Here is a 16434-nt window from a genome sequence, read left to right on the forward strand (position 1 = left end):
AAGCTGCTGAGACCAGACTGGGAAGCAATATTCCCTCTTTTCAAGTTGCTGACCTCTCTGAGGGGCAAACATTGAAGCACTCTTCCTTATGCTATCTAGCTCTGTGTATTACATAAGTTTCTTTCACCAGACAAGGCACTTCTGCTGCTTACAGCTCTTCACAGTGCTCAGGGTTCTCAGCTTTTCTCTCCCACGGATGTGCCATAGCCAGCTCTCTGCAAAACACACTTTCCCACAGTTACCTGGGTTGATGTGCTTTTTAATACTTTCAGACTTTTCACTCTGAAAGTTAGATGATTAGTCTGTCTCGAATTTTAGATAAACACTAAAGTGGTGTATTAAAGTGTGACTTTTCAGAGCATTAGTATCATGCTTGAGCAGTGCTGACAGCTGAGTTCTGGGCTTAGGTATTCAGAAAAGCATGGAGAGACTAAAATGTTGTAAAGAACTCCCAAAGGCTTATGCACAAAGTAGCTTCTCCAGGCTTCCAGAAAGCCTGAGACCTGAGTTTGCTTCTGCAGCCAAGCGATGAAGATCACAGGCCCTGAGCAGAGGTAGCAATCCTTGTATAGGAAAGGAGAAAAATATTCTATGTGGCTCTGAAAAGGCAAAATCAATATACTGGGCACCTCATTATAACAAGGAGGTCTCTGTGCCACAAGGTTTTGTTGTGACCTGGATGTTGATCACCAGCTGATTAATTAGCTGGCATAATTTCAAATTCCTTTATTTGATAAGGTGCAAGATTCATCACTTTTCCTTGTTAAACTCCTATGGTTGGTGATTGCCCAGCTGTCTAATTTTTCTGTGTTTCTCTGCAGGGCCTCTCTGCCCTCAAGGGAGTCAACAGCTCCCCTCAATTTAGTGTCATCTGCAAACTTCTTCGGTATCCCTTTCAGTTCCGCATCCAAGTCATTTACGAAGATGTGGAAGAGCACAGGGCCCAAGATGGAGCCCTGTGGAACCCCACTGGTGACAGGTCACCAGATTGGTGTCACTCCAGTCACTGTAACCCTTTGTGCCAGACCCATGAACCAGTTCCTCACCCATCCCATGATGTGTTTATCCACCTCTGTGCTGGACATTTTGTCCAGAAGGATCTGGTGAGAGACAGTATCAAAAGCTTTGCTAAAATCCAAGATTACATCAACTGGCTTTCCTTGATCAACTAGGTGGCTTTACCTTGTTGTAAAAGAAAATTAGGTTTGATAAGCAGGACCTTCCCCTCATGAAGCTGTGCTGGTTGCGAGTGATGACTGTGTCATCCTTCAGGTGTTTTTCAGTAAGTTTCAGAATAATATTCTCCATAATTTTGCCAGTTATCGAAGAGACACTGACAGGCCTGTTTTTCCTGTAGTTTCCAAGTTCATCCTTGCACTTATTGAAAATAGGACCAATGTTTGCCAGCTGTCAGCTGGGACCTCTCCAGATTCCTATGACCGTTAAAAAGTCATTGAGTGAGACCTTGTGATGACATCAGCCAGCTCTTCAAGTATTCTTGGATGAGTTCTGTCAGGCCCCATAGGCTTAGAGGGATCCAGCTAGAACAGCAGATCCTGTGTACATTCAGGGATGACTGGGATCATAAAAGGTTTTAGTGGTCTTAAGAAGTTAAAATTTAACATTTTCAGCAAGGTATGGGTCCCTAAGAAGGGAAATGTCCGTGGTCGGTATTGAATGCCTTTCCAGAAGTTTCCTGATCTGGAGAGCTGTAGTAAGGTGTACCAGTGTTTCCTCTGCTGTTTGGTACAGCAACATGTTCTTCATTGCTGAGAGCTTGAATCTCTTTGGCTTGCCTAACAAGAGAAGAGTAGGAAAGAAAGAAAACCTTAGTTTGATTTACTATGAAGTTATTTAATCATTCAGTGTTATCAAAACTTTCAACACCCAGTGTATCTTGTTTCTCTATAATCTCTATCAAGAGCTTTGTGGAAGAACTCATGCATAATGTATGAAGTGTTTTTCTAGATTGTTTAAATAAGACTGAGCTATATTTTGCATATAAGCCAGTGTTAAACATTGAAAACATGGTGTAATTTTCTCAAAATCATGGCACTTATAGCAGAGAAAGGATTTTTCTGAAGATTTAAGGGAAAAACCAAGGATGTGACAGACCATGTTTTTGGTGCTGCTGTGATGAGCAGCAGCTGTTTACATCCTTCTTAGTTCTTGGTAGTTAAAACCCTCTGAGATCTTTGAGCTAGTCAGTGACAAGACAGCCATTCTTTCTCACCAGTATTTTTCTCATTGCTCTGCAACAGGAAGCTTCATCTTTTATCCATTGTTCATAATAATCTGTTGAATTATTTTGAGAATAATGCTTTTCTTCTAGGAGTGAATTACTATAATTCTCAAAAAATGACCATTTCCTATGGTACAACTATTTCCATTGGAGAGAAGACACTGCTGACTCTCTTCCGGGATGCTTATCCATTATTCACTGCCTTCTCTTTCAGCATTCTGCTGCTGGGGAAGTTAGGGCTCTTACCTGTGGAGAGAGAGCAAAGAGCTGCCTTTTCCTTACTATGCTCTGAGATACATCCTGCTTACCTAAGTTTATTCAGTCTTCCTAAAGTAATTATCAGGCAACAGAATCTGGTAAGAATTTTGACAGCAGAAGGCTAACAGTGTCACCACAAGACCACAGTCCTGAGGGTGGTAAGGAGTTGGGTGGGTCCTGTGCATCCCACATCCTGTGTCCTTCTTGGAGCATGGCTCCTGTCCCTAATTGTCCGTCCTTCCTGGTGGCTGCTCCATGGCCCAGCAAGGATTGTTACAGAGGGTTTCAAGTGTGGCAAAGAAGCTGCGAGAACCAGGTCTTTGTTTCCTCCTGAAGCTGGGTACAGTTGGACTCTGTAACTCCTCTGGGCAATTATGAAAATTATTGTTTGGGTAATTTCCGCCTCAACAGCCCCTTTCTGGGAATGTTGGTGTGCAGCTTAGAGGGTTTATTTCCTCAAGACAGATGCCAAGCCACAAGCATGGAAAATCTTAAAATCGGAGAAACCTCTGAGAGGTCAAGAATACTGTAAGTTTTTTCAGTCTGTCATCTAAAATGCTAGTGTAGCTCTGTGCCTTGACAGCTCTCCCAGTAACATTGAGTAAGGCGAGTTTTGGTTCTATCTCTTTTTTACCCAAAGCCGGCTGTGTCCTTACCTGCCCTCCCACCCCCAACCTCCTCTGTTCACCCAGATCCTGCAGTCTGTCTATCTGCCTCCTCTTTTTATCAGAACCCTTCCTCCTCCAGCTCCTGATGCCATATAGCAATGCTGCACGAAGAAATGTCTCTGTGAGAAGCCCTAGTGTGTATACTCTGTAGTGCCTTCTTTTGTGTTGCACATGCATGCTTTTTTTTCCCCCTGTTTTTAGGGGTGTCACCATAGTTCCAACATCAAAACCATTCCCTGTTCCTCATCACAGATAATTCCATAAATGTATTTCCAGTGGCACTTTTTATTTTTCATAGCACTCCAACAGGAAATTAAAGCTTCCTAGTTTGAGAGATGCAGCTGTTCCTTGCTAATGTATCCCAAAATAATCCCAAAACTGAGGATGTGTTTGCTGTCTTCAAGTGTTCATACTTTTCAATCTGCTAAATTTGTTTTCTCTGCACTTTGACTTGCTGATTTGTAATTAAGTGTGAAATAGGTGCTTGTGTTCCTTTGAAGCAGGTGCTTCAAATTCAGGTTTAGAAAGTCCAATTTCAGTTCCTGTGCTTGAAAATGGGATGTTTCAAAAAAAAAGGAGCTTTCTCCTTGCCCAAAACCTGCCTTGCTCTCAGGTATTGCTTGTCTGCAGCTCTGCTTACAGCCTCACATGATGAGTGGGCTGTGTCTGTTCAGAAGTAAGCAGATAAACACGCTGTCCTCTGCTCACCTAACGCTGGCTCCCATGCCTTTTGGCAGTTTTAAAAAATAGACTGTTTACTTTTTTTTCTTGTTTTCACAGAGGAAAAACACTGTGCTATTTTATCTAGCGGAGACAAGATACCTCAAAGCAGTAGTAACTGTGTTGGTCTCCATGCAGGACCACACATGGCTCTGGTGGCCTCAGCACAGCAGTCTACAAAGACCAGAGAGCAGTGTCTGTGCTTGCATTTTTAATCAGGCGTCACTTGTCCCCGTTAAATAAGAGAAGACTTGCTAGAGGGAAGGCTTCCTCAAATGCCTTGCAAGAGCTCGATCATTTTCCATCTGGGCTACGTAAAATACGTCCTCTAGTCACACCATTCCCTGTGGTACAGCCTGGTGACTGGCAGCATGGCTGGGGCAGGCAGCAAACCTCCAGGTTGCACTCAGAAGGAGCCAGCAATTCACTTGAGTGTGCTGCTAATGGCCTGCCACTTCCCACTACAGAAAATTAAGCACGAAAGGTTGAAGGAGAGTAACATTAGTTTCAAGATATGCTACAATGTATTTGTGTACAGACTGTGAGGCTCACGCTTCTCTTCATGGGGAGCTACATTGGTCCTTTATACTCTTCTTCTTTTTACCTGCTCTAAAGAGAGCAGGTTGTTAGGTCATCTAAAAATATCTTGCTTGCATGAGGTAGCGCTCACATCAAAATGGGTGTTTCAGAAAGTTAGAGAAACCCAGTGCTGCCAGGACAGAGAGGTAGCAATGTTTACTTTAGGGGAATGTTAATAGGAGTCATCCACTGAAGTCCTTCTGACTTTGATTGGACAGTAAATGTTGACTCTAAACACTGCAGTGGATGGGCAGGGGAGGGCATGTGGATTGAACTCAGAAAAACTAATTTTCCATTGCTTGGATAATCCCTTCAGAATCTGTTTTATGAGCAACAGGGAAAGATCCTATCTCTTTATTCATGCCTCTGTAGTGCCTGTGTTGGAGTGGAATGGGTGTCAGCAGACGAGTAGCTGTGCAAAGGCTGTTTCTATAACTGGTCGGCAGCTGATAGCTGTGAAGCTGAACCATTTAAATCTGTGCTAATATGCAGCACTTGGGATTTGTTCTAGAAAATTTATGCTGGAACTTATGAAACACCAGAATGGCAATATGCACTCAAACAGTCAGACGAATTGCAATATTTACAGTCCATTAAAGTCCAATAAAAAAATTCACTATCATTAAACTGGAAAAACAAAGGTCTGTGATAGATATCTGTTATTTTTCAATATAGTAAGCACAGCCTGCATCCAGTAGGACTTCAAAATTGTAAACTAATCTGGTGAACATATAGATGAATCTCTTCAAAACACAGTATATGTTGCCTCACCATTTTCAAACCTCAGCAGGATACAGCCAACAATTCTCCGTCTTATATTTTATGGGTTCTTTTACAGACAACTGGGTTAGATCCAGATTACTGGCTCAGGCTGATACAAAATGATGATGTTGTAGCATCTAGTTTGTATTACAGGAGAATATGGATTTATTTATATTTTTACTCTGTAGAGGATTGGCCATAGGCACTACATAACTTTCTGAATGTTTTCAGCTGAAAAGAACAGTTTTCATACCATACAGAGTGGAAGGTGGGGTGGGGGGAGTATTCAGTCACCTCCACAGACATCTGAAGTTGATTCTTTTATCAATAATGGCTCTATAAACTTTGTTCTATTGGAAAAATCAAATTACATATTTGCTGTTGGTTTTTTACTTACAGTATTTACACCTTTTTTTTTCTCTCTGAAGTAGAAAGGATGAGAATATTTTGCCTTTATGCCTCTCAGATGAAAACTGGCATTTCAAAAGCAAATTAGACACATGAGCGGGAACTAATGTGGTTGTTTTGTCATTTTCAGCCTGCTTACAGTGAGGTTTCTGTCTGATGGGCTGGTGAAAGGAATGCAAGGATGAATTGCTTGTCACCGTGTAATCTGTCAGTATAATTTGTCAACATATAATCTAAAGCAGCCTCTGGAGAAATAAGTACATGCTTTGTGGTTGCATTCATAATGAATTCAATGAAATGCAGATACTTTGTATAAAGCCATGACAATCTAGCCGTAAGACTATGCTAATTGAAAAGATCTTTCTAATTTCAGGATGAAGTTTTTGTGAGCTAGTAGGGCTCTATGTAAAAAACATATTACAGTGCTGAATTAAGGAAGAAAAGTACCTAGAAGCTTCCAGTATTGGTATTCAGTTGTTTTGCCCGTTCTCTTGCGTTTCAGCACAGGTTGCACCACCTCTCAGAGTTCCAAGCCACTATTTCCCCACCTGTCCCTGCCTGCTGCCTGTAATTTAGGGTTCGCCTCATGAGCTCCTCTGTGAAGTTTATGTAATTAAAATAACCTTTGCGGAGGAACAAAGAGCCATTCAGTTTGGGAACTTTGACTTGACTTTGCTTTTAGTGCACTGGTTTCCTCAATACAATGTAGAATCAAATAAGTAGCTGAGTGTGACAATAATGGTCCAGAAAATATATAAGATACTAGAGACATAGAGTACACTAAGAGTAATGGGGAGAAAAGTAACCTGAATTTCTCACTCATGCTCTTTGCTTCCACATTATAATGTGTGAAAGACAGCAGGAGCTTATATGCTGTTAGCCAGCAGGCATGGCCACCCCAAATACTGCCTATCACACTGGAACTTTTTAATACAGGGTCCAGAAATACATGGTGGGATTCTCATGCTGCTCTTCATAAGACCCAAGCCAGAGAAGAAAAATGTGTTATAATTCTATAAGAGTCAGTCTGTGAACACTACAGTTCTCCTTCAAAGAAAGTAAATTCCTGGTACTGCCCAGCATGCTTTTTGCTCACCATTTTATTTTTGTGAGCTCTAAATATAGTTCCCAAATGAAAAAGCTGTAATATTTCCAAGTGTAAGATAGAACAATGTGAGCTGATCAAAACTGGCATTGATACAGTCTCCCTCCCCTCTCTTGCTGTATGTTCCTGGCACCTTCTTTGCACCAGGCTGAGTGTTTTTCTGACTAAGCCGTGAGCCAAATTGGTAAAAATACACTCCCAAACTGCTGACCAAACATTTCCACCTCCTTTTGTCAATCGGATCTAGTGCTCATGTACTACATGCTGTGTTGATTCAGCCTTCAAAACCAATGAAATAAAAAACTCGTCTGTTTCTTTGTATTTGTCATACTAGTTTGGTTTCCCACAGGATCAGCAAGCTTGATCTTACCCCACTGCTGTGACCAATGCACAGGAGAGCTTGGGGAAGGGGAGGCAAAGGAGAATAGCTTTTTTTTTTTTTTTTTTTTTTTTTTTTTTTTTTTTTTTTTTAGCAGAAACCTCTAACTAGAGAGGTTTAGGCTGAAGAGTGGTTCAGGATGGTCAAAATTGGTCTGAAGCCCTCTGAGAAACGGTCCAGCCTGTGCTTGGCTGCAAGAGTGCTGGCAAAGTGTGAGAGAATTGTCGTGCTGGGGAATTTCAGGGCTAAACCTTCTCTTGCTGATCACAAGGGCACTGGGTTCAGTTTCTGACACAGTGGTATAAGCCTAAAGTAACTCACTGTCCAAGTGGTTTAAGCTTACACTGAAAGTGTAGCCTCAGAGTCTAAAAACATGCAACTGATGAAAAGTGTACTGAATTGATACTTGTCCCATGGAATTGGGAACTGAAGTAGTTCAGAGAGCAGGTTCAGCTACTAATGATGGCTGGACTGGATTCCAGTTGAATTGGCTTGCATGAACTGGCTAGAATGTGCCTGCATGAACATTAGTGCTGGCTAGCACAGGAGAGAGAGCAGGGGAGAGGAGGACAAGGGTGTAGTAGCATAGGCTTAAATTGCAATGACATTTTGTACTGGAGTGAGCCAAGAAGCAGATTACATCTGTCCAGATGGGGAGACTTAATCAGTGCAACTACAATCAGCCTAGACTGGAAAAAACAGTGGGAGCAGAAGGTGGAGACTGCACCACGCGCTCCATGTTGAAATGGATTGGTGGCGAATGGGAGGAGGGTCTGGGGTGCTCTTTTCCCTTCTGTTTTAAGTAGTTGGCTTTGCTGGTTCAGAGGTATGAATTGTATGAAGTACTACCTGAAAAGTCTTCAAGGGATTACTCTGGGGCATGTAGATACAGTCCAGAGTGACATTTGTTCAAATCAGCTTTTGAGGAAGGTAAGGGATTTTCTTTTTGCTGGCCTTACCCAGCCCAGCTCATCCTGGAAACTCAGCACAGTTTCACAATTCTCAGCTGCCACATTGAGTGCCAAATGAAATTCAGTGCCTAATGTTGGGTGAGATGTTTCTCATAGCAGACAGTGATACTATACACAGTATACAGGCCATTCCCCAGGGGAATTCATGGCCTGTAAATGTGAAAAAGCTTCGTTTTCTTTAGATGTTACTTTACTTTTTTCATATTTTCATTCTGTTTCTTCTATGTTCTGTACAAGGCACAATATTCTTGTGATATTGTTGAGTCATGTGTTACTGCAGTTTCATGGCAGGAAAGCATGAATTTGATCTATTATTATTTTAGCTCTTCTCCTACATTGTGTATTTAGAATTTAGATTAATTACTGCAACTGGTCTTTAAATATTATTGTAATACAGGAACTAGGTGTAAATATTCAAATTGGTTCATCTAAAACTAAATTACTAAAAGCATGGCGTGCGACACTTGCTTTACTGATTAGTTCCAAAGGGACTGGCTAGGTGCTAAGGGTTTCTAAAACTCACAGCCGTGTTTACTCTCTGTAACTAAATAAGAGACCTAGAGACCAAACTAGAAACATGATGGGATTTGGAAGCTTGCATTTTTTTAAAATTTTTTTTTACATTTGTTTCTAATATAAATATCAGCATAAGCCTATGATCACAGGGAAGCAGAGAAATGAAGGTGAAGCAATATTCTAGGTATTACTGAGTGATTGGAGCTTGCCTCAGTTTGTTACAACCATGAGCCCTGTAATTAAGTAGAATTCACACCAGCACAGAGGATTTCTGTAAAAGCCTTTGCTCCACACACGACCTACTTCACGTCTCTGTGGAGGGCAGAAATTTGGCATAACTGGTGAGGTTCTGCCCCAGACATAAATCCTTGATGAAAATCCCAGTTATAACATTCAGCCACTGGATGTCCTCATTTTCAAAGGCCTGCAAAGGTTCATCAGCTGGAAAGCCACATGTTGTTGACAGTTTGCATTGCATAAAAATATTCTTGCATAAAAATATTCTGTGTGTAGTGGGTGTTGCTAAACTCCAAGCTTACCACCCATGTAGCAATGGAATCAGTTTCACTTAGCAAGGTAATTGAACTACTACTAGATGCAGAACATGTATTCTCAATTATCTTCTTTTCTCTTCTTTTATTTTATCTTATTTTCTCGAATTTTGCTCGAGTTTTTTGGGTTTTTTTTAATGACTTAGGTGTAATTTATGTAACACCTTGCTTTGCAGGACTTGCATTCCTAAACACTGAGAAGTTCACTACATTTCTTCCTTTTTCCAGTGCTACCTTTGCTGGAACTTACTGCAGTTTTTAGTGTGGTTTTGGACTGCAGCTTGGTTTTTTAAAGTTCTTGTGAATTCTCAAGGGTACATCCCTCTGCTTGCAGGAGTCCTGATTGTCTGATCCCACAAAGACTTTGTCAGGGTTAGGTAATCACATCATGTGTGCAGCGACACCTGCTCAGAGAGCTTAACTTTGCTTCCTCTCAGAATCATAGAATGGTTTGGGTTGGAAGAGACATCAAAGATCATCTAGTTCCAATCCACCGACATGGCCAGGGACACCTTTCACTAGACCACGTTGCTCAGAGCCCCATCCAACCTGGCCTGCTTTCTCCTGCAGCTCATGAGCCATCATCACCCACCTTTCCTTTGCTGCAGGCTCGCCTGCCTGCACCATCACGGAGGGCGTTCCTCAGCCCAAGCTTCCCCTGCAGCTAAAGCTCTCATCCAGTCTCCTCATTCTTGCAGCTCTAATGGCATCATCCTTATTGCCAAAACATTCCTGTCTTCTGATAATGATTTGACATTGCTTGTCAGACACCCTCCAACAACTTATAAAAATCTGAGCTGGCAGAAAGATTGACAATGGGCTGTCTGCAGTGCATGTGGGTTTCATGTTTGATCATGAAATGTGATACATTCACGAAAATCTGTACTGATGGTTTTTTTCAGTTCGAAATTTCGAAGAAAAAGTCTACTTTTCTTAGCTTTCTGCCTTTTATTTCTTTAATGTAAGCTGCTCTTAAACCACATTGTCTTTCCATCAAGGCAGCAGCTTGTGCTCCCTAAACACTTGTTTGAAATTGTGAAAGCAGGTTTTACTGTGAGTAGAAGACAAACTCAGGAGAAAAAATTAAAGCTAGGCTTCTTTCCTTCATTAGGGAAACCCACCTTCTGGTCACACTTACACTAGATACCTACCCTTCATGTACTAGGATGGTAGTTTTGTTCTTACCAGGCTGGTGCATGAGGCACATCTCCAGCACGAGTCAGCCCCTGTAGCTGCTGAAGTCTCCCAAGATGACTGATGCCAGATATGCTTTTATTTATCTCCCCACTCAGTGGTTCCGCATCAGGTGAGTGCTTCAGAAAAAGAGATGAACATGTCATATTTCCACACACAGCTCTGCAGGACTGGTAGATCCTCATGGAAAGTTGCTCACCCCCTGTGCATTCTTTCATGCCCACTGTGGAAAGGGAGGTGTGCCCAGAGTTGCTCAGGTGGGCAGAAACAGCTCCTGATAGGACTCTCAGTCCTAGGATTTGCTCCAGCTCAGTTACTGTGCTGATTTCTGGACTCTGGAACAAGCCTAACGTTAATGTGAAAGATTCAGAAGATGGAAGACAGAGAGAAAACCACCATGGGCAGATCTGGATGATACAATTCCTGTCACAATGCTGTTACCTCAGTCCCAAGTTTGTGCTGATATTTCCATAACAGGGAGAAGAGCCAAGTGTGATAGGAGCAGACCGCTCTGCAGACACGGCGAGGAGCAAAGAGCAGCTTCTGAAGAGGATGTGTGTTGCAGGACTTCTCCAGAGCTGCCAGCAGCTGAGGAGCCAGGAAATGGTTGACTGGAAATGAGCTCTCTCCACTCCTGGAGACTAACTTGGCTGTAGGAGTGAATCAAAAAAGTCATATCCCTGCCCTAGAAACTGTGATACTAGTCTGAAATTTGCTCACCTTAGGCTAAATGATCATCTCTCAGAAAACACAGCTTCTAAACTGCTTAGGAACTGGTGACAGCCTGCAGACTGCTCAGCCTTCACCCTCTAGGAGAAGACTTACTGATCCCTTTCTGTCATTCTGAAGGTCATTGTGGGCCATGCGAACAGTGGTGGCAAATACAGACGAAGAAGAAATGGAATTGGAGTCCCACATCTATCTACTGAGGCTGGACACTTCCACTTTTCCCTCCGGCACTCATGGCCACCCTTGGAGAGCTGAAGCCTGCTGTGATTTTGCAGGGATCTACCTACTCTTTTCTCTTGTGGCTTTTGAAGAGCTCTTTGGAAAATGTCAGGTGCTGCTTTTAGAGATTGTAAAACTGGAGATTTAACTTGGAGTGATGAAAAGAGATTAAAGGTTTTGCAAGTGGCAAACCCTAGATTTATAGCAAACACAGAGGATTTTGCTTCTTCAGTACAAAAGCCCAGATGCAGCTCAAAATCAATAATTGATCTATGTGCATTTACAGATACATCTACATTCATTCAGGCTAGGAAACCTTATTCCTGGGTGCATATTTTCCTTTTAAGCAGCTTGTACTCAGGCTGCCTACAAATGTATCTGTTCATCAAGTGGGCAACACTTAGTCCTTCTAGAAATAAGCCAGGGACATTTTTTTCTACAGGGAGCCACGAGTAGGACTGGAAAGACAGATGGAAGCTGCTGAACTGTTACACAGCTTGTTAGGGAAGCGCAGAGCCTTTTAAAGCTGAGGCTGCAGCCAGGATTTACCTCTTGAGAAATGGCAGCAATCCCCAAAGTAAGTAGCTTGCATGGGCTACAAATCTGCCTCAAAATAAGGAAATAAGTAGCATGGATGCAGCCTTTCTATTTCAGCTGAGATACTATAATATGGGATGAAGCTGAGCAAACATATTGTGACTCCCCCGTTTGGTGCTCTGTGTCCCAGATCGCTGACTGTGCAGCCACACCAAGCTGTGCGTCACACATCTGTATTCCTTATATAGCTAAAAATTCCAGCTATGTTAACAACAGATCTGTGAGGAATTTCATTTTTGTTTCAGCTGGGTAATGAACCAGTGTCTTGCTCTGGCTGGATGCTTGATGCAGCACCTGGACAGCCTGGGCAGCATGATGCAGTCCATGGAGGATTTGGAGGATTTTTAGCTGCTAAATACTAGGCTTATTAGATGCACATGCTTCTGGGCCTTTGTGAACTGATTTTTAAATTTTTTTTTTTAAAGGAATCTTGGACAAATTTCATGGTTGTGGCAGCAAAAGGCCCACTGGTGGCAGGAGGCTGAGCTTGCTGCTTTCTGGTAAAAAGGCTCTTTTTCTTCCAAACCAAACAGTCATAGCAACAAAACTATGTGCATCTTTTCAATCTTTACATCTGGTAAATGTATTCTTAGAAGCAGATGATCATTTTAGCTAAAACTTTCTTAAGAATACCTGGGTCGAGCCAGACATGTAAGGCAGAAGACATTATCCTGACAGCTGGAGTTTAGGGAGGTTGCAAGCAAGTAGAAACTAGATCTTATGAAAAGAAGTACTGGCCAGCTAAGGATGGAGATTATCATCTCTTCCCATTGCTTCTGATGACAGAAAGACAAAAGGTGCCCTTCTGCTTCCTAGGGATGTTTCCAAACTGAAGAAAGGGTCTTTGTTTTTGGTGAGGGGGATTTTGGCTGAGGAAAGTTAGCAGGGAAGCAGAGATCTGAAGCCTACAGCAGCTTGGCATTGTGTGTGAGGTGGCAGTTGCCCATTTGGTGCTAAGTGTGCCTCCAGAAGCTAGAAAAGGCAAGATGCTTTTGGTTTTGGCTTTATTTATAGCTGTTGTGTACTCTCAACTTCCTGTTTTCAGCTTGCAGTCCTGAGATTAATTAAGCTTAATAAATTAGAGCTTCCCACCTTCCAGAAAATAAATTATGTGATCTCATGGTGGTCCTGTAGGAGATGCACAGGGATGAAATGGGAGACAAAAGAATCAAGGAAAAACTGCATCACACAGCTGTGTCTGTATTAGGCCCAACATCTGTATCCTGGCATCAGATTTCTGCTGAGATTTTGCTTGAGGGCAGCTTGTCCTTCCTTCCTGCTGTACATCTTGTGGGTGAGCCACAAGATGACCATGGCTGTGTTGGGAAAGTTGGAGGAAAAGCGACATACAGGAAAAGGGGCCCTGGGTGGCCTCTGTTTCTTTGGGGTAGCCCATGTCCCAGCAGCACTTCTACCTGGGGACAATGCCATCTGTACAGCTCCTGAACCTGAAAGCACTGATGTATCTGAAAAGCCTAAACAAAGCAAGCCCATGGCAAGGAGTGGAAGATGAGAAGTCAAGCCTCTGCCACAAGCCAGGAGCCTGGCGCCATGCACAGTAGAGTGGTATGGACAGCTAGGCTGCAAAATTACAGCCAAAATTACAAGCTGCTGCTTGCCAACTGTGTGGCTGGAAGGAGCATGCCAGAGCAGACTGGGTTTCCCTCTCACCCTTGTCTGGCCTCCTGTCAGTCTATGCCTCTGCAAAGTGTCTGGACAATGTGCTAAAAACTGGAAATAGAAATACAGAATTAAAAACTTGAATAAAATGTTCAGGTTCAAGGTCTGTGTTTCTCTGATGGTTGAAAAATTAGTGGGCATTTCATAATTAAAGCTGAGCAGTATCCACAGTGGGTGATGGTGTTTCCATGCCATGATTCCCACCAATGGGCATGACAAGGTGTATATTGCACCTCTGGGTTGGCACCAGGTCCTTTTCCGGTCCACACATTTTCAGGTCATCTCATTTCACGTTTGCAGTCATCTCACATCTTCCCATAATCAAGTTAATTTCAATACTTTCTTCCAACACAAAAAAGTCTTAACACATGGTACCCTGGAAAACCTCTCACTGACGCCGTCGGAGCATGCCCTCGGCAGATGTTGCTGCAATGTGGCTGCTGGTAAACGGTTTGGTGCTGGCTCCTCGTAGGAGGGAGCACATCCCAACCTGTTAGATGGATGAGCTGGCACTGCCCAGGGCCAGAGAAGGAGAGAGGGGTCTTTGTGTGGGTTCCACGAGCTTTTTTTTCTTCTGAAGGGTCCCCAGAGAAAAACCACAAAAATGGAAGGGTCCAGGGTTCTTATAGTAAGGGAATAGGGGTGGGGAAAAGGGAAATAACCAATGGGGTACAACAAGAGGGGTGGAATCTTTTAAACAACAACCAATGGGAATAACATGGAGGCGGGAGTTAGGTCAGGGAGCCAATGGGGGTGTCAAACTTGCCAGAACCTTCTGGAAAGGGGTGGTGGCCTCAGACCTCAGATCTGCCCATGGATCCGCCCCCACATCCCTCCTCGGGTCTGCCCTCATCCTGCCATTGGAGGGCTAGAGTCTTGTGGGCATTTGATTGCCACAACCCATTGATGGGCTGGGCCACTGCAGCATCTCATCAAATGGCCAAGGATGGGATAGTTCAGTGTGAAGGGACCTACAGTGATCATCTAGCTGAGCTGCTGGGCTGGTGGATGTTCCTTGCAGTTAGGAGTTTGCTGAAGGGTCACATTTGCTTTCCATTCACTCCTTCTGTTTGCCTGCAGAGCTTCAGAGGTGCCTGCATGGACTTCTAGTTCTGTTTGCCAAGTGTTTACTTGACCTAAATTCTTTTGAAAACCATCATTTGTGACAACTTAGCACAGGCTTTACAGAACTGGGTAGCTGATTAATAAGCACTGTGGCCTGGACTCACAAGCTCTGACAGTTCACCAACAGTACAGGCAGGTTTTTTTCAATTTTATTTATTTTTAAATGTTACTGGTTTCTTAAACTGTATTTTTTTCTAACTGTATGATTGAACTGTTGTATATATGTCCTAAATTGCTACTTCATCTTTCAGTCCTCAGCATAACATCTCTCCAGAAAGGTATTTAATTCTGAAGACAGTCGTGATTCTCACAGAGTAGCTACATCATACCAGGCAACTCACTGGATTCAGATGTCTGCTTTTAATGCCAGTTGTTATTGTGACATGATTAAAAGCAGAAAAAATATTTTAGCTGGTGCAGCTACTTACTACAATTTTTGTTTTTGGGATTCCAAATAATTTCTGGTTATATTTTATTTATCCTTGGTCTGATTCCTTAAATAAGCAACTTTCAGAGTTTATTTCCTCTTGCTCTAAGGAGAAATGTCAGAAATTTCTTCATTCTTTTTACTGAAGACCAGTAATACTTTTATAACATAGTATTTTATAATTTGAATTTAAAAAAATCTTCTGTAGTAAAATTCATTGAAGTACAGCTGTCCAATTAACATGCATTTATATGAGGTAATAGAGGAAATTAGTGAAGGGCAGACTCAACATTAAACTTGCATTTATGAATGCCAAATGTGGCATTGTGTGTGTGCAGTTGTGGATAACACCCCATTTGACTATTGTAAGGGCATTAAATTCCCTTTCAGCTGAGAGGAAGAAAAAAATAAGAAACCACTTACCAAAAAAAAAAGTGTAAAACAATTATGAATCAGTCAAAATACATTTAATTGTTGTAAAATTTACATTAGCCCTGGTGCTATCTGCTTCTACCTCCTCTCTGTAAAACGTGCTCCAGGTCCATCAATCAGTCCATGAAATGATGGGCTGTAAGAATACTCCTGATACGGGTTCTTGATGTGCCAAGTGGTGTTCCTTATTGCTACCCTTGCACTGGTGGGAACCACCAGCTCAGCCTCCCCAACAGAGATGGGACCTCCTGACCCTCGCAGTGCTGAAAGCCCACTGGCAGCTGGGGATCTCTCATCACTCAGCCAAAAGAGATCATGAAATGAAGGTGAGGCTTAATGCCTACCCAAATCCTCAGGCTGGGCTGATAGGCAGGGTGACCTACCTTGTGCTTGTAACTGCCTTTTTACTTCATGCTAAATCCAGCAGCGTGGTTGTTTCTGCTGGCCATAGGAAATGAGCACCAAACTATATCCTGTCAAGGATTAGTTCCATCATGACGTTGATTTGAAAAAATAAACATAGACCTGAATTCATGTCTCTACTTGTTCTCTTCACAGTATTTGGAGAAGGAAAATTTGCTGTGAGAGGTTGTACTGAACCAGCTGAAAACAGCAAAAACCTGGAAGAATGGTTGGGACCCAGAATCTATCCATCAGCTGTGACAGCCAGCCCAGCAATTGGGAGACGAAAAAAAGAAGGAAGGAAAAAGCTCGTCCTGGCTGCCAGAATATGTCTTTTCCTTATTTGCGAGAACACATCAATTTGTTCTTCTGGCCAAAGAAGATGAGGGGTGTCAGCCCTTGAAAGATGGTGTGAAATATGAAACTATTGGATACAATGCAACCACATATGACTGGCCACTCCTTACAAA

Source organism: Corvus moneduloides, chromosome 3 (assembly GCF_009650955.1).
Source record: "Corvus moneduloides isolate bCorMon1 chromosome 3, bCorMon1.pri, whole genome shotgun sequence".
NCBI lineage: Eukaryota > Metazoa > Chordata > Aves > Passeriformes > Corvidae > Corvus > Corvus moneduloides.